Genomic DNA, 24,833 nt, shown 5'->3' with positions numbered 1-24,833 from the left:
CCTTCAGCAAGGACTTTGCTACTCATTATGTTTATGAATAAAATAGAAAAGCTATTTCACTATTTATGGCAGTACAATCTTCATCCCACTGTACTACGTGATATATATCTTTAATTATTAGACTCCAATTGAAATGAGACTGCAATTTTAGGTAATTAGGCATAATTTGAGGTTGTCATGGATGGTGGTTATAATTCAAGAAACAGGGGCCGGAAGGTTTCCCTTGGTGGGAACACTCTATAGGACAGGAAAACCAAATGATTGACATGAACGCACTTGCATGTATACACATGACTTTAAATTGTTTTCTGTTTCAAACTAACGTTAGACTAAGAAAACTTGCAGAAACCATATAGGAAGTTACCTTGCATAATTCATCTTATTCCCTAAAGTCAGTATTTTGTATAACCATAGTACAAGTATCAAGAAAAGAGCTTCAACATTGGTACTTGTTCATTATTAAAGTACAGATTTTTTTTCCTGGTTTTGGCATTGTTTTCCTTTTTTTTTTTTTTCCATCGAAGGAACACAGGAGTGAGTATCTTTGAAGGTGCCCTATTGTACGTGATTTTTTTCCCCCTTGGTCTTCTCTAACTTGTGACCATTCCTCTGTCTTGTCTTTTCATGAGCTTGACACTTGAAGATCATTCATTTGGTAGACTGTCTTTCAATTTTGGTTTGTCTAACATCTTTTCAGGGTTATAGTAAGTTGTTATGATTTTTGCAAGAATACCATAGAAATGATTTCTTCCTTATTGGATCATATCATGGAGTTAATCATGTGCATACATCTTACTGGTGATTTAACTGGTGTATGCACATTAATGATATGCATACATCTTACTGGTGGTTTAGCTGAATGAAACTGGGTTCCTCATAATAAAATTACTATATTCTCTCCATAGATCATATGAATTAATATCTTTGATACTATGAAAATACTTTTTCTCTATTAACTTGCCAAAAATTTTAGCATCCGTTGATGCCTGTTGTCTGGAACATGTAATATTACGGTGGTATTCTGACCTGTTGGTGAATTTCTACTTCCTGTTGTTGCTGTTCAGTTGCCAAGTCTTTTCCCATTCTTTGTGGCCCCATGGATTACAGCACGCCGGGCTCCCCTGTCCTTCCGTTTCCCACGTGAGTTTGCACAAACTCATGTCCATTAAGTCAGTGATGCCATCCAACCATCTCATCCTCTGTTGCTCCTTCTCCTCCTGCCCTCAGTCTTTCCCAGCATCAAGATTGCTGTTGTTCAGTTGCTAAGTCATGTCCAACTCTTTGTGACCCCCATGGATGGTAGCCATCCAGGCTTTCCTATCCATGGAATTCTCCAGGCAGGAATACTGGAATGGGTAGCCATTCCCTTCTCCAGGGGATCATCTCTGCATTGCAGGCAGATTATTTACCATATGAGCCACCAGGGGAATCCCTTTCTACTTCCTATTTCTATTAATTATAATTCTATTGTAAGGAAGAGCTATCTCTTGTTAATTTCTCTGGACTCATGGATATTTAGCAATTTATTTTCTTAAATTGTTTCAACTCTGGCTATTAGGACCTCCTTCAGGTTGGCCACTGTATTCTTTTAACAAGCCCTTTCCATGGGCTTGTTAAAAGGCCTTGGAAAAGGCCTTTCCAAGCCTTTTCCACCCCCTCTTTTTTTTTTTTTTTAGTGTTCTCTTATGTTTTAGCATCACAAAATGATGTTGCAGGCTCATCTTGGATTTTCCCTTCTCCTGCCCTGGAATCAGCCACTTCTCCAAAGAGCCCTGGTTCCTTTTAATGTGAATAATGTTTAGAGGTCAGCATGTGTGAGGGAGAATATGGTTGTTACCTGTACCATCATTGATTCTGGTCCTCTCAGAAGACAAAGCTAGGAAATACGTGTATGTCTATTAACTCACAAATATACATATCTGTAGTTCTTAATGTGTGTGTGTGTGTGTGTGTGTGTGTATTTAAAATGAGGTTCAGTTCAGTTCAGTCACTCAGTCGTGTCTGACTCTTTGTGACCCCATGAACTGCAGCACGCCAGGCCTTCCTGTCCATCACTAACTCCCGGAGTCCACCCAAACCCATGTCCATTGAGTCAGTGATGCCATCCAAACATCTCATCCTCTGCCATCCCCTTCTGCTCCTGCCCTCAATCTTTCCCAGCATCAGGGTCTTTTCCAGTGAGTCAGCTCTTCGCATCAGGTGGCCAAAGTATTGGAGTTTCTGCTTCAGCATCAGTCCTTCCAATGAATATTCAGGACTGATCTCCTTTAGGATCAGTTGGTTGGATCTCCTTGCAGTCGAAGGGACTCAAGAGTCTTCTCCAACACCACAGTTCAAAAGCATCAATTCTTCGGTGCTCAGCTTTCTTTATAGTCCAACTCTGACATCTATACATGACTACTGGAAAAACCATAGCCTTAACTAGATGGACCTTTGTTGGCAAAGTAATGTCTCTACTTTTTAATATGCTGTCTAGGTTGGTTATAACTTTCCTTCCTAGGAGTAAGCGTCTTTTAATTTCATGGCTGCAGTCACCATCTGCAGTGATTTTGGAGCCCCCCAAAATAATGTCTGACACTGTTTCCACTGTTTTCCCATCTATTTCCCATGAAGTGATGGGACCAGATGCCATGATCTTAGTTTTCTGAATGTTGAGCTTTAAGCCAACTTTTTCACTCTCCTCTTTCACTTTCATCAAGAGGCTCTTTAGTTCTTCTTCACTTTCTGCCATAAGGGTGGAGTCATCTGCATATCTGAGGTTATTGACATTTCTCCCGGCAATCTTGATTCCAGCTTGTGCTTCCTCCAGCCCAGTGTTTCTCATGATGTACTCTGCCTATAAGTTAAATAAGTAGGGTGACATTATATAGCCTTGACATACTCCTTTTCCTATTTGGAACCAGTCTGTTGTTTTATGTATAATTTTCATATGCCTACATACATATTAATTTTATTTACATTTATTCCTTTCCTGGCAATTTTATAATACCTAAAAATAAGGTTTTGAGGGAACATGTTATGTCCCCTTTGTTTTGTCATCTGACATATCCCGGATGGTACTTAGGGTATTTCAGAGGAATTAGAGTATTTTATTCTGCTCAGCATTCTCTCCAAAGATACTATACCCCACCCCCAATAAATTGTGCCTCTGTGGGCCTACCAATCATAATGCATTTATGAGGGTTCTCCAGAGAAACAAAACTGGTAGGGATAATATGATCTACTATAAATTTATATATAAAGGGAGAGATGAGGAGAAAGGGACACGAAGGGAAAGAGAGGTGAGAGATTTCAGGGAATGGGTTCACATGATTATGGAGTTTGCTAAGTCCAAAATCTGCAGGTGAGCAGGCTGGAGACCCGGGGGAGAGGTCATGTCACAGCTTGAGTCTGAAAGTGATCTGCTTGCAGAATTCCCTCTTTCGCAGACACCTCAGTCTTTTTCATCTCAAGACCTTCAAGTGATTGGAGGAGGCACACCCTTATTGTGGTGGTAATCTCCTTCACTCAAAGTCTACTGATCTAAATGTTAATCTCATTTGAAAATAGTTTTGCCAGCATCATTCAGGCATGTTTGACCAAATATCTGAGTACTATGGCCTAGTCCAGTTGATACATAAAATCAGTCTTCATAACATCTGCTTTTCTCCACTCTTTCACAAAGGAGAGCGTATGACTTGTCCTAGTTGAATGTAGGGTTTCATTTGGTGAAGTGAATGGCTGTGGTAGTAGGCATGTTACCCACATATAGTCAGTCAAAACTCTTCGGTGGGATGGATATTTGGACAATGAGAGGAAGAGCTTACACACTGTGGAAATGTCAGGCTGGACTCCCCACCTCACAGAAAGATGTGCAGAAGTATGTGTGAAGTTCTCTTTACATGAAGGAATAATCTCTGAAGACATGAGTATCTCTGGACTCCTCAGACATGTGTCTTGGTAAACTTAAACATTTTTCTTATGTTTATTTGAACTAGGTATCTGTGACTTGAAATATTGATATGCTGCTGCTGCTGCTGCTAAGTCACTTCAGTCGTGTCCGACTCTGTGTGACCCCGTAGACGGCAGCCCACCAGGCTCTCCCATCCCTGGGATTCTCCAGGCAAGAATACTGGAGTGGGTTGCCATTTCCTTCTCCAATGCATGCATGTGACCCCATAGACGGCAGCCCACCAGGCTCCTCCGTCCCTGGGATTCTCCAGGCAGGAATACTGTAGTGGGTTGCCATTTCCTTCTCAAAGGAATATTGATATAGAAAGTGATATTAGGGTATATGTTATATTGCAAGTAATAGGGAACACGATATTGGCTTTCCTGTGCTAAGGCAAAGCACCTTCTCTCCCAGCATGATGCTGTCTGTCCTTGTCGTGGGCAGTAAAGCAGTTAATCAGTTCATCTTCTGCTGTGTTTTGGAACTCAGATCATGAGTGGACTGGAAGCTGGAGCCTTAGGATCAAGTATAGAAAAATAGCAGTGTTATAACATGTTAAATATGTAGTTATTGCTTATGCTGTGTACATTAGCAAAAAAGCTTCCGTTTAAGCTTGAGTGTTGGAGAGAGCAAAGTCCTAGGATACTGTTTTCTTGAGAGGGAATAAATCTCCTTAGACCAGCAGTTGGTGAGCTTTTGATGACTGCATACCTTGTGAAATCACAAGAGTCAAATTCAGCAGGTAGAAGGAAGAGAGGAACAAGAGATGAGGTCAAATCAATAGAGAGGAAGCCCCAGAGGAGGGCAGCAGGAAGCCTCAGCCTGTTCTGTGTTCTCCACCTGATTGGATAGTGAACAGTCACATTTTAAAGCATCCTCCCCTGGGATGGAGCAGGGTGCAGAGAGCACTGCCTTACTGTACTTACAGTACAATCAGTATTGCCTTACTGTCTCAGTGGATGGTCTTCACGTGACTCTTGAGAGTTTGAGATCAAGCCTGAGAATGGATGCTGAAGCACAGAGCACTCTGCCTATTGCAAAGAGAAAACATTGTTAATATTGGGAACCAGAAGTGTGGGCTGAACATTACTGGACAAGATACATAGCATTACTTCATAACCATAGCTTCCCTAAGACATTCTATGAGATGTTATCTGATACTTAAAGATTTTTATTTCTTTCCCTATTTCTTTACTGTCTTCACTGTTTTTACATATTTCTATATGAATTTGTACCTTTTTAACTTGTAAATTCAACTGCATCTCCTTCTGAAATTGACTTTTAATTGCAATATTTCTGTTGTAATACTCTGCAAAAATTCTATAATTATTGTTGATGTACAGCTGTTTTATGGGCTTCCTAGGAGGTGCAGTGGTAAAGAATCTACTTGCTAATGCAGGAGACACGGGAGACCATGTTCTATCCCTGGATAGGAAGATCTCCTGGAGTAGGAAATGGCAACCACTCCAGTATTATTGCCTGGAAAATCCCCTGGACAGAGGAGCCTGGCAGGCCATAGTTCTTGGGGCTGCAAAGAGTCAGACATGACTGAGCAGTTGAACACACAGCACAGAGTTGATTTATAATATTGTTAGAGTTGTACAGCACAGTGGTTCAGTTTTATGGGTTATATAGATTTAAGATTATTTTCCATTATGGTTTGTTGTAAGATATTTAATATACTTCCCTATGCTATATAGTAGATCCTTATTGTTTATGTACAATAGTTTGTAGGGTATTAACAGATTCACATGATCTTTTAATGATTTATTTTAATCCTTTTTATCATTTCTTCTGAAACTTTTTGGGAATATACTTTCCTATCAATCATTGTTCCAAATTCAATCCTGTATTTTCTTTCATAATATTACATACATTATATGTGTGTATGTATATATATATGTGTGTGTATATATATATATATAATTTGCTTTTTTAAACCACCACACTGCAGAAAAATTGGGCAACTTGAATTGCTAGTTTGGTCTTTGTGTCTATTCTGCAGATTGTCACATTTCATAGTATAATTTGATAGCAACAGATAGCTGAATAAGTCAAGGGAATATATAATAGATTCATATTCTGATAATCACAGAGAATATTGAAATAATCATCAAAATGTATAATCAAGAAGGGCTAATTTTCAAAGACTTTCTATTCTTTGAAAATCATCCACTAAGCACGCTCTTCTGATAATCCAAATATAACTCTCATATTTATGCTCTGTTTCTAAACACGGAAGAGCACAGAAAGTGAATTTGAAGTTAAAGTCACAAAACACATGAAATTATTGCCATTAAATATTAAGACTTAAGAATTACTTCTTGCCTTTATAATTATTGCTAAATAATACAATTGTGAATAATATGTATATCTGTACTTATTTGTATACTCCCACTGCCTAATTTTTTTTTCTATAACTTTGATTATGTCATTTTATTTTTATATTTAGAAGGCCTAATAAACTCAACAAAAATATTTCTCTTTTTTTTAAATTTTATTTTATTTTTAAACTTTATAATATTATATTAGTTTTGCCAAATATCGAAATGAATCCACCACAGGTATACATGTGTTCCCCATCCTGAACCCTCCTCCCTCCTCCCTCCCCATACCATCCCTCTGGGTCATCCCAGTGCACCAGCCCCAAGCATCCAGTATCATGCATTGAACCTGGACTGGTGACTCGTTTCATACATGATATTATACATGTTTCAATGCCATTCTCCCAAATCTTCCAACCCTCTCCCTCTCCAAAAGAGTCCATAAGACTGTTCTATACATCAGTGTCTCTTTTGCTGTCTCGTACACAGGGTTATTGTTACCATCTTTCTAAATTCCATATATATGCGTTATTATACTGTATTGGTGTTTTTCTTTCTGGCTTACTTCACTCTGTATAATAGGCTCCAGTTTCATCCACCTCATTAGAAAAATAGGATCTTTTTTTTTTTTTTTTTTGCAAAGTAATAGATTATAAAAGTGAAAACTAAAGGAATAAAGAGGACTTAATGCTGAGTTTCCCGCCCACAATTAGTTTGATTTCTGGTTCCTCTGCCTTTTCTAGAACCAGCTTGAACATCTGGAAGTTCACAGTTCACGTATTGCTGAAGCCTGGCTTGGAGAATTTTGAGCATTACTTTACTAGCGTGTGAGATGAGTGCAATTATGTGGTAGTTTGAGCATTCTTTGGCGTTGCCTTTCTTTGGGATTGGAATGAAAACTGACGTTTTCCAGTCCTGTGGCCATTCTTGAGTTTTCCAAATTTACTGGCATATTGAGTGCAGCACTTTCATAGCATCGTCTTTAGTACTTGAAATAGCCCAGCTGTAATTCCATCACTTGATTCTACAGCCTGAGCTAAAATTGCTTTGTTATATTTAATAAAATGATTTTCAAATCAGAATACATGTAAATGAAATATACTCTAATTATTAACATTAAAAGATTTATTATACAGAAAGGGAAGCACATGATGTTCTTCCTTAGTGTGTCTGATTTTTCCCCTTTTTAAAAATTTACTTATTATTATTATTTTTTTTCTGGCAGGGCTGTTTCTTTTTTTTTTTCTTTTATTTTTTAACTTTACAATATTGTATTGGTTTTGCCATATATCAACATGAATCCACCACAGGTTTACACGTGTTCCCCATCCTGAACCCTCCATCCTCCCTGTACCATCCCTCTGGGTTGTCCCAGTGCCCCAGCCCCAAGCATCCAGTATCGTGCATTGAACCTGGACTGGCGACTCATTTCACTTATTTTTAATTGGAGGATAATCGCTTCACAATATTGTGTTGGTTCCTGCCATAAGAGCAACAGGAATCAGCCATGGGTATACTCACGTGCCCTGCTTCTTGACCATCCCTCCTGCCTCTCCCCCTGTCCCACACCTCTCCCCCCGTCCCACATCTCTCCCCCATCCCCACATCTCTCCCTCCCCCCGTCCCACACCTCTACGTTGTCAGAGAGCATGGGGTGAGCTCCCTGCATTTTACAGCAAACTCCCCCTGGCTGTCTTACATATGGTAATGTGTATGTTTCCATGCTGCTCTCTCAATTTGTCCCACCCTCTCCTTCCCCCACTGTGTCCAAGGATACCAGTCTTACTGGGTGAGGGCCCCCAAGACAACCTCGACTTTCTTACCTCTGTTCAACTCGGTTTCCAGGTAAGATCACATCTTGCGATGCTGAGTGTCTCTGATAGGTTTTGGGGGACACAATTCAACCCACAGTGAGTGCTTACAGAGTGCTAATGAGAAAATAAGAAAAAAAGGTCTGTCTTCAAGGATAGGAAGCAGTGTGCCCAGCGGAGGCAGATGGATGGATGAGGGCCTGAATTAGCCCCTCCAGAGGTGGAGATGTGAATAGTTTAAAGCAGTGCACAGAAAGCCTCTAGCACATCATTTGCCTCATAAATAGACTTGCTCAATAAGATATATTATTTTTTTCTTTTATTTCCAAGCCCTTTCTTTCCCTGTTATTTTTCTGTAATCACACATATTTCCTTCTTAGACTATGGACTGAATCTGGAAAATGAGTGAATGTCTCTTTAGTTTTCCTGAGCCTTTCTTACTGTGCCTCCAATATGTCCTTAGAACCTAAATTAATACATTTTTGCAACAGAGTGTAGAATGCCAGTCTGCATTCAACCTGTGTTTCAAAGAATTTAGTTTAAAAAAACCCAAACAAGCTACCTTTATTTTACAGAGAGGGACAGAGTTCAAAGCTGTGAAATCATGTTTGATCTTCAGATGCTGTCTCATTACCTCCTCCGTGGTTCTGCCTCAATGCTAAAACCGAAGCTTAAACTATCCTTTGATTTTTTTTTAATTCTTTCTCACTGGTGTGCCTTTATCAGTTCCTTTGTTCATTTTAACTACATAATAAAATAACAAAAGCAACTTAAAATTTCATCATACAATATGATGGAATAATTTGAAATATTTCAATATGCTCTGAATTAGGTTTTAGCAATTCTGATTTTGGAATTTGACAAAAAATATAAAATTCTAAGTCTTGACATCATTAAATTCATTCTTTTATTAAAAGGGACATAAAAAATAAGGTGCTTTCTAACTTGGAAATATTTTATCATTTGTAGTACAACATGTATTGTATTTCAATCTAGTAAGTCACTCAAACTTGATACACATAAGTGATGCTGTTGTATAAAGCTATATTTCAGCTTCATTTAATAATCATTATACATTCCATTTGTTCTTAATCATCTGTAGAAAAATAAGTTTTGGAAAAGTATTGGAGGAGGAAAGATTTTTTATGGAAAATTAGAAAAAGCTTCTAAATACTGTTCATTATTTCAGAAGATAGTTGTATAAATCTAATTTAGCTCTTCAGGTTTAGAGGGGAACTTGGAAAGAAAGCATATTAAAATAATTGACATCTAGGAAAATTTAAAAAGTTTAAAACCCAGGAAGATTCAAGGAACTTAGAGTGAAACTGAGAAGTTATCAAACTATAACCACATTAATTTTCCCTAATGATACTCGAGGAAAAGTTTCCAGTCCCATAACTTCTTACTAGTGTGCTGCGAAAAAATGATGTTGAAAGATCACTGGGGATTGCATTTTTGGAACTCTCCAGATTCCAGCATAAGGTAAAATGTTGAAAATTCTTTCTGGTTGAGAAGATCAATTCAGTCGAACAATAACCTTATGCCTGCTAGTGTCTGTCTTTTAACACATGCAAATAAATTATATAACATTCAGAAAATGTAGCATTCATTTGTGATGCTGCTAAAGGTACCAAGTAGTAGTAGTAGCTGTGTGACTCTGGAAATGGGAGAACATAAAATTAAAGATATGAGCTTCCTTGCCCATCAAAATATCACAACTGCCCGATGAAACTTTTCTCTCTTTGATTCTAACAAACCAAAATGTCATTCTAACACTGAATGACAAAAATGACAATAAAACTTGATGGTTGCCATACTTAAAGGGCTATTCAGATGGACCACCTGTTCATCCCTGGGTGGTTCCAGTTTCCAGCTGCCCATTTAGGAACGGGTGAAGGTGTGGGTAGAGCTGAGGCATGGAGTACAAGTTCACTGAGAATGGCCCATGTGGGATTCTTACCTTCAGAAAACAGCTGAGCTGCACCAGAATGATGCATCTTAGACTGTATCATTACCACAAATGAGTGGGTGTCTTAATACAAGGTGTCTTTCATGCTTGGAAAGTTCATTCTCCTCTTGTTTTGGAAAAAAAGGGGCCTATAGAATAAACTGTAACCTACTTACTTTTACAGTTCCATGTATAAATTGTAATGATGAGAAACTCTCCTAATTATTCAAAAGAAGAATATTCACAAGTGTAAGGAATGACTGCTGAGTATAGCTGTTCAGGTAATAATAGATTAACACCAGGAAAAAAGATAAGAAGTCTTCCCTAGTGGTAAAGAATCTGCCTACTGATGCAAGAGATGTAAGAGATATGGGTTCAATCCCTGGGTTGGGAAGATCCCTTGGAGAAGGAAATGGCAACTCACTCTGGGATTCTTGCTTGGAGAATCCCATGGACAGAGGAGCCTGGCGGGCTACAGTCCACGGGGTCACAAAGAGTTGGATATGACTGGGCGCGTGCATATGTGTGGTCACACACACACACACACACACACACACACACAATGAGAGGGCTGTTAGAAAAGATCTACTGGCTCAATACTGAGTCCTGGAAGAAGAGGGATGTAACCTGGCTCACATGACTGCCTCCCAAAGGATTTTGTCAAACCCTTGTGATTATCCCAGCATAAATGGTTTGCATGCACTGATGCTGAAGGAGGTTGAGAAAAGGGATCTTGGAGCAGCATGCTGAGTTTACTCCATCTGTGAAGGCAGGTTAGTGTGATGCATGACACAGTGGGATGCTTAATTCATGGTTAATAGACCAATACAATTGTATAGATAAATCTGTTGCCTAGACAGGGCAAGCATCACATGATTTTTCTAGAAATTCATACTCAGTCATGTCTGACTCTGCTACACCATGGACTGTAGCCTGCCAGGCTCCTCTGTCCATGGGATTCTCCAGGAAAGAATACTGGAGAGGGTTGCCATGCCCTTCTCCAGGGGATCTTCCCAACCCAGGGATTGAACCCAGGTCTCCTGCATTGGCAGGCAGATTCTCTACCACTGAGCCACCAGTGGAGAAATTCATTACAGAAATGCAAATAAACCAAGCCATTCTCTCCTCTTTAAGCTGTAATTTGGTCTGAAGTAGCCAACACACTTTGGTATTAGTCATTGAATTTCATTGTGTAAAGTGTCTTCTCTTCTTTTATATGACTTATATGAATATAATAATAAATACAGGATGTGTTTAGTGTTTAAAAATTGTGTTTTATATAAATCTATCTAGCTATCCATCTAACTACAGTTAGTGGCTCAGATTGAGATTTTTGTCAGTTTCAGGTAATGTGTTTAAAATAAATTCTAATTAACATATTGCTCATACTTACTAGGCTATCAAATACTCATTTTAACTTTCATTTTATGTTATAACATCTACTTTTAATAATAGTTTAAAGCAATCAACATAAAATGCAGAGCGTCATGATTGCTATATTGCTCTTCATTCAAAATGAAAATCATTTGTTTAATCAACTTTATTTATTTATTTATTTTTTAATCAACTTTAATCTTTCAAATTTGCCTGATAGTTTTCTATTAAAAAATTTCTAAAGATGCATGCTTCATTTCTAAACTCCAGATACAGAGAAAAAGGAAAAAAAAATCTAATCATTGTATCTATATTCTAGTAAGCCTGTATTTTATTAAAGTAATATCACATTTTAATTATTATTTTAATTACATGAATCCATGCTCCTCTGCAAAGTTGATATAGTCAGGTTTTTTCTAGACCTTAAGGGGAAAAGGACCACATTAATAATGCTTACTTTTAGTAGTTTGCTTTTTTGTAGCTACTATTATTATAAAAAAGATAGTCATCAATATGAGCATTCTAAAAACACCTATGAGAGTTGAAGAAATATTGCTAGTCATTATTAAGAGTATGGTTTACAGTCTTGTTTGTGAATGATCACATATGCAATAAAGAATTGTTGGAATGCCAACTTGATTAGGGGTGAAGTGTTTGGAGAACTTTGTGGTAAAACAAAGTCAGCCCCTAGTCAGCAAGATCGCTGAAAACTAGACACTCTACCCCAGAAACAGAATGAGTGCCTTGTATGTGCAGCCAGGCTTTCATAAAGAGGGAAAGCAACAGGAACTAAAGTGAACCTTGCTTGCTTCCTTCACTCCACTCCTCAAACTCATCAACCCAGAAGAACCATTTTTTTTTTAATTTGAAGTATAGTTACTTTACAGTGTTGTGTTAATTTCTGCTATATAGCAAAGTGATTCAATTTTATCCACCCATCTGTCTATCTACCTATCTGTAACATATTCTTTCCATTATGGTTTATCCCAGGGTGCTGACCCTGTAGTTCCTTGTCCTATGCAGTAGGACCTTGTCATCCGTTCTATAACACATGTAATAGTTTGCACACGCTAAGCCCAAACCCCCACCAACTCCCTCCCCCTGCCCCTGCCCTGCCAGCGACCACACGTCTGTTCTCCACGTCTGAGTCTCTTTCTGTTTGCGGATAAGTTTATTCGTGTCATGTTGATAGTTTAGATTCCACATATAAGTGATATCATATGGTATTTGTCTTTTCCTTTCTGACTTACTTCACTTATCGATAGTATGATGATCTCTAGGTCCATGTGGTTCCTGCAAATGGCATTACTTTGTTCTTGTCTATAGCTGAGTAGCATCCCATTGTATGTTTATGTAACATATCTTCTTTATCCATTCATCTGTCGATGGACTTTTAGGTTGTTTTCCTTTCTGATTGTTATGAATAGTGTTGCTATAAACAAAAGACTGCGTGTATCATTTTGAATTATAGTTTTGTTTGGATATATGCCCGGAGTGGGGATTGCTGGGTCATATGGTGACTTTCTTAGTTTTCTGACGAACCTCCATACTGTTCTCCATAGTGACTTTACCAATTTACATGCCCATCAACAGTGTTGGAGGTTTCCCTTTTCTCCACACCTTCTCTAGCGTTTGTTACCTGTAGACTTTTTAATAATAGCCATTCTGACGAGTGTGAGATTGTAACTCATTGTAATATTGATTTGAATTTCTCTGATGATAGCTGTATTGAGCATTTCCAAGAGGCCATTTCTTATGGCCATTTCTTTTCATGTCCAAGAGGCCATTTCTTATGTCCTGTTGTTGTTCAGTCAGGTAACTAAGAGGCTGGAAGTCTTCCTCCGGTAGAAAATTCTTTCATGTGAGAGAGCATATCAAGAACAGGGAATATATTCTTCTCCTCTAGTTTAAGATTTAAAATAATTAATGGCAACACATTTAATGTGCTCACCATTGTTTCTTCAAGAAACATGGTATTTTATTATTGAAAATAATACATTTGGAGTTATTTAATGGAAGCAGTCATTCTTTCCTTTGAGTCCATTTCATTGAATCCTTCTTTTAGAATTTTGAGCACGTGAAAATTGTGATATCTTACAGTTTTGTACAGAATTTATCTTTAGTAAAACAATTTTTCAGTGCAACTATATTTTGTGCATGTTCATGTTATTTTTTTCTTATTTTTTTTTGCAAAAGCTTAAGGTTCTAAAAACATGTCATTTAGTGTGTTTGATGGGAGTTCTTTCTTAGAGCTTCATTTTTAAAAATTTCAAAATACATTATGAAGAATTCATGGTTATGGTAGTAAAAGCTAGTTAAAAGCTAATGATGTCTGATTTAACCTTTTCCAGATTCCTGCCTGAAAAATTGTTGAAAGTAAGTAACAAACTCAAATAATGCAAAATTTCATCAAGCCTGGAAACTTAAATGTTTCTGGGTTAGTGTTACATAATAATAGTTCATAAGATGTGCTAGAAGCAAATTATAAAACGCTTGATACACAGTTACTAATTCTTTACTCAGCATGAAAATAAATGTGGACCTAAAGCAGCTATATCAAAAATGTAAGGTTAGAAATCCTTAACTATATGAACCTCTTTCCTGAAATGCTATTGTCAGCTAAAGATATTCACCTGCCTTCAAATGATAATGGTTAAAATGAGGTATTTTTTTTCTAAAAAACATTATGGTTGTAAGTGACACTGACATTTAATTATTGATGATTCTTCATAGTATGTTAAAATGCTGAGTGTATTGGTTTTACATACATATTTGAGCAACTTTATATACACACCTATACCAGTAAAACAGTAAGTGGCCTGATAAAGTCACGCCCACAGTGATCCAAGCCATCTGCAATTTGTGGTGCCTTGCTCACTGTTTTTAATGAAAGGTTCTTTCCCACTGTCATCAGGAGAAAGAAACAAAGAGACTGAATATCACCCTGCCACTCTGTTCTTTATGGTGTGCATTAAAAAACCAGTGAGGCAGCAACTAATATAAAATAATTTGAAACATTCCTCTGAATTGTCCTAGAAATATCACAACACTCATTCTCATTGGTTTGTTTTTTAATTTGCAAATGCTTCATAAAGTCTGTGGGGGGAGGGCAGTGCAGCCTTATTTTTGCAAGTTAGCCATTAATGATGAGTCCTCATTCTGTTTATTTTTCCTTCTCCGTGGTGCTTAATGAGTGTGGTCTGTTTCATCACATCACAACTTGGCAGTTTTCTGCCTTCTGTTGCTGGTTTTGAAAAGTGTTAAGTTCTCACATTTATTTTGCTTCTTTTCTAAAAAACAATTCAAGCAATATGGTTAGCAATCCATTAAATATTTATATACAATATTAATTATTAATTCATATCAAGCAAAAGCAATTTCATTTTTCTCTCTCCTCTTGCCTGAAATGTTGGTTTTCATGTGGAAAAACCACCCCCTCCCACTCTATACGGTCACAATTGGGTGTGACATTCACAGTGACAATTCTCCTAAACGGATGACTGTCCATCCTGAACTCTATGCCAAGTCTATCAGGAGAACTTCAGAACTGTATTTATTTATTTACTTTATTTTTGTGATTGATATTTTATTGGTTATTCTGTGATTCACCTCACTAGTATTCTTGCCTGAAAAATCCCAAGGACAGAAGAGCCTGGAGGGGTGCAGTCCACGAGGTCACCAAGAGTCAGACATGACTCAGCACAAGCTTTATGATGACAGCATAGGCATTTCAATATTGAAAAATGTCCTACGTGTCTCCTTCCTGTTATCTCACAGGGGCCTCAAACTCAGCATATCCACAGATACTCTTTATTTCCCAATCTCCAAATTTATGACTTCTGTATTCTTCATGGTCTGTGTCTCTAATATTCATAGCCCACAAAAGCCAGGAATCTTAGAATCATCTTTAATAACAACTTCTCCCTCAAACCACCTCCAGTTGATCGTTCAGCCATATTAAGTAGACGCTATAAACATCTTTGTGTTGCCATGACAACAGTTATATCTCAGACCCTCTTATTTCTCTCTTGGACGGCAAAGTTGCCTGCTATATGGATAGCTGCTTTGTATCTGCATCATGGCATCTTGTTGATGAAAGATCATTTGCTTCTTAAAGGAGGATGAAAACATCGATGCTAGAAGGGATTGTTTGCTATCTAAGGACATTTCTGGAGATCGTGCTTCTGTCCTTCAGTGGTTGGTACCACACCAATGGGCTCATTCTTTGCCCCTCCTTATCTCATATCCCATCAGGGGAGGTCTGAAATAAAGTGAAAGACACACTAATGTACGGACATTTTATGTCACCTCATGAAGAAGCAGTATTTCCTGCTGCTTTCAGAATGAGATGATTTTTAAGGAAAATGAAGCTTTAAAAAAAAACTCAACATTTTGCACAATTTTGTTGTTTTGTAGTCTTTCTGTGTTTTGCTATCTAGTGTTTCCTGGTTGTGGGGGGAGAGAGATTGCAATAGATAACCAGTTCCAGTGATGCCCAATGGTTACATAGGCTTTGCCATGTGGAAGGAATAAAAGGAACTTTAAAGGAAGAAGAGTCCACTTTGAAGAAAGTATTTGCAAAGCAGTGTGTGCATGCTAAGTCTATTCAGTTGTGTCTGACTCCTTGCAACCCCATGGACTATAACCTGCCAGGCTTCTCTGTCCATGGGATTATCCAGCCAAGAATACTGGAGTGGGTGGCCATGCCCTCCTCCAGGGGATCTCCTCAACTCAGATATCGAACCCATGTCTCGTTTCCTTCATTGGCAGGCAGGTTCCTTACCACTATGTCACCCGGGAAGCCCTTGTAAAACAGGGCTCTCTCTTTCTGCCCCCGTATCTCTGAAGCTTGTGTCATCTGCAAGAAGCAAAGTCTAGCATCGTTATTTGTTGACTACTGACACCCATTGACTCACACAGAAACCATCAGTGCAAGAGGGAAGGACTGGGACATTGAGAGGGAACATACTCAAAAATAATGTTCTTTTCAATTACTCGTAACCAGGCCATTTAGACTGGGTTAAACCAATGCTGGTAGGGATTGGATGGTCACTCCAAGATATCTCTAATCTGATGTAGGGACCAGCCCCAGTGACAATGTGGACGGGGATTGTGGGTGATAAAGTTGTACTTCCCTCATGAAGGTCTTTGAAAAGGCACCTGCTGAGTACCTGCAGTCTGTATCTGATGTGCTGCATGAAACAACTGCCATTGCTTATTTGCAGAACATGGGACTCAACACTGCGGGGTGCTAGAGAGTGATAGTGCAGAAAAGGCGAGTACACTGCCGACTGACATGTAGCACGTGGACAGAGGGTGGGTATTTTTGAAAGGAGTGGAAGTTGCTCAGTCGTGTCTGACTCTTTGCGATCCCATAGACTATACAGCCCATGGAATTCTGCAGGAGAGAATACTGGAGTGGGTAGCCTTTCCCTTCTCCAGGGGATCTTCTCAACCCAGGGATTGAACCCAGGTATCCCACATTGTGGGTGGATTCTTTACCAGCTGAGCCACAAGGGAAGCCCAAGAATACTGGAGTGGGTAACCTATCCCTTCTCCAGCGGATCTTCCTGACCCAGGAATTGAACCGGGGTCTCCTGCACTGCAGACGGATTCTTTACCATCTGAGCTATTTGAAAGGAAGAAGGCGGAAAAAGGAGAAAGCACACACAGTCCTTGAAGAACTCGTCCAAGACTCCTGAGCAAAGGGTAGTTATACACGTCATTCCGTAGCCCTCACCTCACTTATTCCTGAGGGTGGTTCTCAGAATAGTACCTGGTGTCCAGAATATAAAGCCCCCAGATTTTGGTAAATCATATGTTCTGTGAACTTGAGAGAACATCTCAGAGGGGTTACCTCCAGAAGTGATGTCTCCAGATCAGACATCACTGTGCAGGAGAAATTACACTGTGTAAAATTGAGTTTTCTGAGATGTGTGGCTGATGAGGGAACAAAGGGGATATGGAGCAGTGTTTCAACCAAGCATCTTCAGTTATCTTCTTAACGGGATTTTTCACCTCATCTTTTGGACACATGCAGCTTGCATTTTGGTTCTGCTGTCAGTGTGACTGCAGCCAGCTTTCTTTTCTAGTCACATTAACTTGAAGCTGACTGACAGTGGTCATCAATGTTTTTCTTGGTGGACTTCTTTAAACTGTGAGGAGTATTGACTAAGAAATTCAGGAATGCGTTGTAAGGAGACATGTAAGGATCACGAGTGTGTATCCTTTTCTGATTATGATCCTTGTATCATCTCTTTCTAGAAAGTAACATGATAGATGTGAGGACCATCTGTCACCTAGTCTTCTAAGGGGATCCAGCTTTACACTCTTAGCTGATATTGCAGGGGCTGCTGACTTTATTGGGGATTTAATTACTTGGAATCTCTACTTATGCAGGTATCACTCTCCATTTAGGAATGAATTCTGCTATTGAAGATTAATTTTCATTCAGCTTATTCCACTTTTGGATCTAATATTTCCACTTGTTCTCTTTGGAGTCTAAGAACAAACCTACCAGTCACCTTGTCTCTTTTGACTGCCTCTCTTATTACATAATTGAAACCCTCCACTGTCAACTTCGGAGAAGGCAATGGTACCCCACTTCTGTACTCTTGCCTGGAAAATCCCATGGACAGAGGAGCCTGGTAGGCTGCAGTCAATGGGGCTGCTAAGAGTCAGACACAACTGAGAGACTTCACTTTCACGTTTCACTTTCATGCACTGGAGAAGGAAATGGCAACCTACTCCAGTGTTCTTGCCTAGAGAATCCCAGGGACGGGGGAGCCTGGTGGCCTGCCGTCTATGGGGTTGCACAGAGTCGGACACGACTGAAGTGACTTAGCAGCAGCAACTGTCAACTTAGGCACACACACTGTTTTTCCATGCCCCTCTGCACAGCCTCCCCAACCCTCCTAGAGAGTGTTCAGTGGAATCTGGTTGCAAGTTCTTTGTTTCTATTAATATGTCATGGACTTTTCCTTTGGCTTTCAAGAAATTTAGACATAACACATTTGCAGGCTCACGTTAGATGTGCAGATTATGGTAAGGATTTATAGCCATGGTCCTCTACATTCTGACCTTGTTTATTTTTTACATTAATCACATGTTTAACTTACACCATCCATCACAGCTTACATACTTTTGTATTCTATCTAAAATATTCTCTGGAATAATAAGCAGAATAAATCAAAATAAATGAAAAAAGTGTTTTAGTTTTCCTGCAAAAGAGGTTCATTACTTTTTTGCCTCTGAATTAAACCGATTAAATTATCTGGTTTTGTGACTGATACAAAGGGCTATTACATTATTCTCAAATCAATGTTCCACTAGTAGTAACTAAAGGCATATACATAAGACATCATCAAATCCTGTGTTTGGAACTTTTCCTTGAATGTAACCATTATTAATATTATGGAGTTTAACTTTGAATTTCAGTTTTTAGATACTGGGTCACATTAGAGCATGGAATGACTGCTAGTTTAAACATTCCGATATAATTTCTACTTTTGAATAACCTTGAGAACTGGAATTGCTTCTGAAGTTTAGAGGTAAATATCCTGAGTTCCTTGTTTTCTAAACATTTTTCTCTAAAAGAACAACAACAACAAAAAAAAAAACAGCCAAAATCAGCTATAATTCAATAAAAATGATTAAAAAGCAATACTTTAAAAACCTGCAAAATATAGTTTCAATGGAAAAAGTTAGTGATCAGCTGGAATTTAATTTGTTTCTCCTTTTGGTAAAAAATAAGTTGATCCTTTCATGTCAAGTATGTGCATTGATTCTGAGAAGTTGAAAAAAAAAGTTGAGTATTTTGTTGTAGATACAGTTGTTTTTATATGTTGTATTTGAATAGTCTGGAAGTAATTAGCTTTGCCAGAAGAGATCCCTTTTTGTATTTTCCATCCCACATCTGAGGTTTGAGGGAAAACTGGGGTTAAAGAGAGAGCCAGCTCTGGTCTCATGTATTTTTGCTTCTTTTCTCCTCAAAGGCTGTAATCTGTGTTTGCCCCTGGGTAATCAGCTCCCAAAGAATGTGTATCATGCCTGTGATAACAGTAGGACAAAGTAACTCATTTTACTCCATTTTTGTTTTAACTTATTTTGGGATTTTCCTCCACCCTCCACCCATATGGATAATGTATTTCATTGGGCATATGTAATTTACTGAGCTTTGTTATTACTATGAAACCCAATTATTGAAGAAAAAGAAAGATTGCTCCCATAAAGGCTCTCGTGTTAATCTTGTTTTAGCCTGGATTACAGGTATAGGGCCAGGCGTAAGGCATGCTTGCAAGATGCAAGGCGAGAGGGGGTTGTGTTTGGAAGAGAGAGACTTGTGCGGCATAGCAAATTCAAGAGGCAGATTGTGGCATTTTTTTTTAAATTGTTTGCTGTTTGTTTTGATTTGTCTTGTTAATGATAGAGCAGTGCATAAATAATGAAAAGTTCAGAGTAGTATAAATAGACGCATGTTCATTAAATACGAATGAGTGGGGTGCTTTTTAAAATGACACTTTTTTACTTTAGTCATGTCCTCTGGACTGTGTTGGGTCTTCGTTGCTGTGCAGGTTTTTCTCTAGTTACAGTGAACCGGGGTTCCTCTCTATGGAGCCTGGCCTTCTCATTAGGGGGGCTTCTCTTGCTGAGCTTCCTCTCTATGGAGCCTGGCCTTCTCATTGGGGGGCTTCTCTTGCTGAACTTCATCTCTAGGGAGCCTAGCCTTCTCATTGCGGGGGCTTCTCTTGCTGAGCTTCCTGGGCTCGAGACCACCAGCTCAGCAGTTGAGCTGCTCGGGCTTAGTTGCTCCTTGGCATGTGGGATCTTCCCAGACCAGGGATTGGAACCTGTATCGCCTGCATTGACAGGTGGATTCTTTACCCCTGAGCCACCAGGGAAGCCCTAAAACTACATTTTAAATATTGCGTTTCTGAATCCAGTAGCTTGAAGAGTTATGGGACTAGGAAGAGTTGAAATGTGTACTTAGATTTACAGGCACAGATAGAAGTACATTTTATATTTAGGAGTATCTTAATCAGTTATAAGTGTGCTCTTCATTCATTTGACTTGTTGCCAGCCTATGTGGCTGTATATAATATGGTACCTTCCTCAGAATATTCCAGTGACTTGCTCTTTATACTCTTAATTGCAGCAAATTAAGTATGTATTTTTATGTGTGTTGATGTTGTTCGTCGCTAAGTATGTCTGACTCTTTTGGGATCTCAAGGACTGTAGCCCACCAGGCTGCTTTGTCCATAGAATTTCCCAGGCAAGAATACTGGAATGGATTGCCATTTCCTTTTCCGAGGGGTCTTCCCATCCCAACCCAGGGATGGAACCCACATCCCCTGCATTGGCAGGCAGTTTCTTTACCACTAAGTCAGCAGGGAAGCCCCAATATTTATGTATAGCTGCTATTTAATGATATATATTAACTGAAGCAATCCAAAAGTTAAAAAAAAAAAATCTAGTTTTTAGAACATGTAAATGTTTGAAAGTACCAACGGGTCTCTGTATCTTATACATCTTTCCTCCTCCTTCTTATAAAGGAAAACCAACCTCAGACCATTGCACCGAGGTTGCCCCTCTGGAATTTCCCACAATAGCTCACTATTGTTGTTAAAATGCCTCGAGAATATGAAATTGTATATTCCATTATACATTTTTTACTCTAATCTCCACCACTGTTCCAAAGCAGATAATTTGTCTCTAATTATCTTATATTTGTGGATGTTTTATGTGTTTGTATGACTTCTGCACTTTTCCCTGCTTCTCGACATGTCTCAGCCCAAATATCCCAACCTTCTTTTCTAGATGTCAGTGTAACTATTTTCTGTGATTTTTTGTTTTATTCTTAATTTATATTGGAGTGTAGTTGGTTAACAGTGTTGTGTTTAGGTGTACAATAAAGTGATTCAGATGTACATATACATGTATCTAATCTTTTCCAAATTCTTTTCCCATTTAGGTTATTACAGGGTATTGAGTAGAGTTCTCTGTGCTACACAGTGGGTGCTTGTTGGCTGTCTATTTAATGTATGTACATGTCAACCCCAAACTTTCAGTTTGTTCTCTTTAAAATCTTAAACGTGGAGATGGGCCTGCTGATAGTCTCACACACACACACAAATTATCTCGTAAAATAATGAACTCTTAAACTATAAGGAATCATTAGGGTCCATCAATATGCAGTTATTATTTTCACTTATTAAGGAAAACAATTCAATAAATATAAAATATGTAATATAAGTCTGAAAACATTTTTCTTATGTTGCAATGCAAAGTTAGGCAGCGTATTTTGGTTTTGAAGGTATATTTTAGTCTGAGTTATGAATTCCGCATCAGAGTGAGGTGAAACATCTGGCTCGTAAAATGTCTCAAACCTCAAACCACTTTATGTATCCGGAAATGATCTTTTTCACACATTTCTATAAAACATGTAGAAATACAAGGAATGCTTCTCTGTTTGAAAGATTGCAGGTGCCTTCGATATAAAATTCTTGGATTTCTTTTGTGTACTTGTACAACTGGAGTGCTAGTATATGCTGCATAAAATTCTTGGTCATTTTATAAATTTGAAACTTGACAGGCCTCTAACCATTTCCCATAAATGATGGCAAGCCTAAAGGCGGTCAGTGCCCGGGTCTTGTGAATTTCTGCGTAGCTGTGGTTAGCGTGTCTCCACATGGTTTCTCTGTGGTTCCAGTTCTAGCATCTCAGTTGTGTTCTGGGCAGGAAGAATAGCAAGAGCAAAAATGAAGCCAGCAGACAAGGCTCAGTTTTCACCGGCTCCTCCAAAAGGCTTCCACAGTGTTCTGTGCATCTTATTAATAGCACATCACATTTGTAGGGCTCCCCTAGAGGCAGCACAAGAACTCTCCATCTATCTTTCTCCATTGTTGTTGTTCAGTTGCTCAGTTGTGTCTGACTCTTTACAACCCCCTGGACTGCAACACACCAGGGTTCCCTGTCTTTCACTATTTCCCGATGTCTGCTCAAATTCATGTGCATTGAGTTGATGATGCCATACAACCATCTCATCCTCTGTCACCCTCTTCTCCTCCTGCCTTCAATCTTTCCCAGCATCAGGGTTTTTTCCAATGAGTCAGCTCTTCACATCAGGTGGCCAAAGGACTGGAGCTTCAACATAAGTCCTTCCAATGAATATTCAGGGTCGCTTTCATTTAGGATTGACTGGTTTGATCTCCTTGCAGTCCAAGAGACTTTCAAGAGTCTTCTCCAGCATTGCAGGTTGAAAGCATCAGTTCTTCAGCATGCAGCCTTCTCTATGGTCCAACTTCCACATCTGTACATGACAACTGGAAAAAAAAAAAACATAGTTATGTAATTATTTCTGTATCATCCACATGTCTCTAACTGTGTGTATATCTATACTGTATTGGTGCCTTGAATGATATCTGTTGACAAGAAAAAGGGAGAGTGAAGTGTAGAATTTTATGGGCAACCTTCCAGTCTTACCAGTTGAGCATGGAATGCATGATTATCAGTATCACTTATACTCCTAGGAATTAGGAGTCTTTGTTATTGTATCTCAAACACTTAGGAGAATGCTCAGGCTTATCATAGGTACTAAGTACATGTTTTCGTAGAAAGAATGAGAGAATGGATGCTTGTTAACGCAGAAGGCCTTCAGCTTCTAACAAGGCAGGCTTCCTTTTTCCTTCATTCTTCCTCTATTTATTTTCTTCCCAACTTTTGTTGCAGTGTGGTGATAGTTGATAAGGATGGGTTTCTGCTTTTACTGCAAGCGTGTGTGAGACATGTGTCAGACTGCACTCGGCATGCCTAGGCAAGTGGATTTTGAGATAAACGTATTTGGATCAGAATCTGATCTGCCTCCCTTGCCTCTCAGTCATTTGAATTGTTGCAATCACAGAAAGGTGTTGAATATTAATGAATTAACCATATTCACCTGCTGCTGCTACTGCTGCTGCTGCTAAGTTGCTTCAGTCGTGTTCGACTCTGAGACCCCATAGATGGCAGCCCACCAGGCTTCCCCATCCCTGGGATTCTCCAGGCAAGAACACTGGAGTGGGTTGCCATTTCCTTCTCCAATGCATGAAAGTGAAAAGTGAAAGTGAAGTCACTCAGTCGTGTCCAACTCTAGCGACCCCATGGACTGCAGCCCACCAGGCTCCTCCATTCATGGGATTTTCTAGGCAAAAGTACTGGAGTGGGGTGCCATTGCCTTCTCCGATTCACCTGCTAGAGTCACTAAATATTAGTATGGACCATGACTGTGGAGTTCACTCCAGCTGCCTTACGGATGAAAAATAGACTCAAATCTAACAATCCTATGTTTTGTTTTACTTGGAATAGTTTCTGTTAATTGCTTTTGAAGTACCTTAACTATTCACATAGGAAAGTCCAAGTTGTCAGCATCATGTTGCTGCTGCTTAGTCACTTCAGTCGTGTCCAACTCTGTGCAACCCCATAGATGGCAGCCCACCAGGATACCCCATCCCTGGGATTCTCCAGGCAAGAACACTGGAGTGGGTTGCCATTTCCTTCTCCGATGCATGAAAATGAAAAGTGAAAGTGAAGTCACTCAGTCATGTCCGACTCCAGCGACCTCATGGACTGCAGCCTACCAGGCTCCTCCATCCATGGGATTTTCCAGGCAAGAGTACTGGAGTGGGGTGCCATTGCCTTCTCCGGTCAGCATCGTGTGCTCACACTTACAAAGGCCTGCCAGAATTTATAGAATCACGATGTGCAGAGCTGCAGAGGTAATGAGACTCCTAACTGGTGGTCTAGCCTTCTTTCTTCTGTATTTTACCAACCCTCTAAAGACAGCATTTCTTAAAATGGTGATGAGTGAAACTCACATTGGGAGTTTAGCTTTCCAAGTCCCTGGGACACAATTCTGTGAGAATCTGATTCAGTATCTTAGTGGGGTCCCTGAATTGGCATTTTCAGCAAGGGCCCTGAATGGTTCTATGGCAAGGGGAAGACAGATCGCAAACTGAAAAACAGTAAAATAAATGAAACGAGGTTTACATTATACAGCTCCTTGAAGAGCTCGTGAAAATTCTTAGCAAGTAGAAACCTAGAAAAGACAGGACCATCTGAAGCTAAGACAAGTGCTTTTCTGATTAAAAAATCAAAAGTGCAATGTTTATGAATAATTGTGCTAATGTTCACCATGGCAGTGCATATGCCTAAGTGCTTCATTAAAGCGTACATTTTATAAACTCCATATCACTTGCAAAGATAATCTATGTGGTCTAATTGCACGAGGACTGCAATTTTCACTGCAGATGACCAGCTTTGCTGCTGTGCAAAGGAGACCTCTGTTCAAAGAACTCCACCCTTCCTCCTTTATTTCATGTAGCATTTAATTGGGTGCTCAGGAATATATTGCATTAAGCATGAATCAGCTTTTAAATATTTGCCTTAAATCATAATTTCTTCTGAATTTT

The sequence above is a fragment of the Bos indicus x Bos taurus genome, chromosome 24 (assembly GCF_003369695.1).
Source record: "Bos indicus x Bos taurus breed Angus x Brahman F1 hybrid chromosome 24, Bos_hybrid_MaternalHap_v2.0, whole genome shotgun sequence".
Taxonomy (NCBI): Eukaryota; Metazoa; Chordata; class Mammalia; order Artiodactyla; family Bovidae; genus Bos; species Bos indicus x Bos taurus.
The sequence above is the reverse complement of the archived record's forward strand: the minus strand, read 5'-3'. Positions refer to the sequence as shown.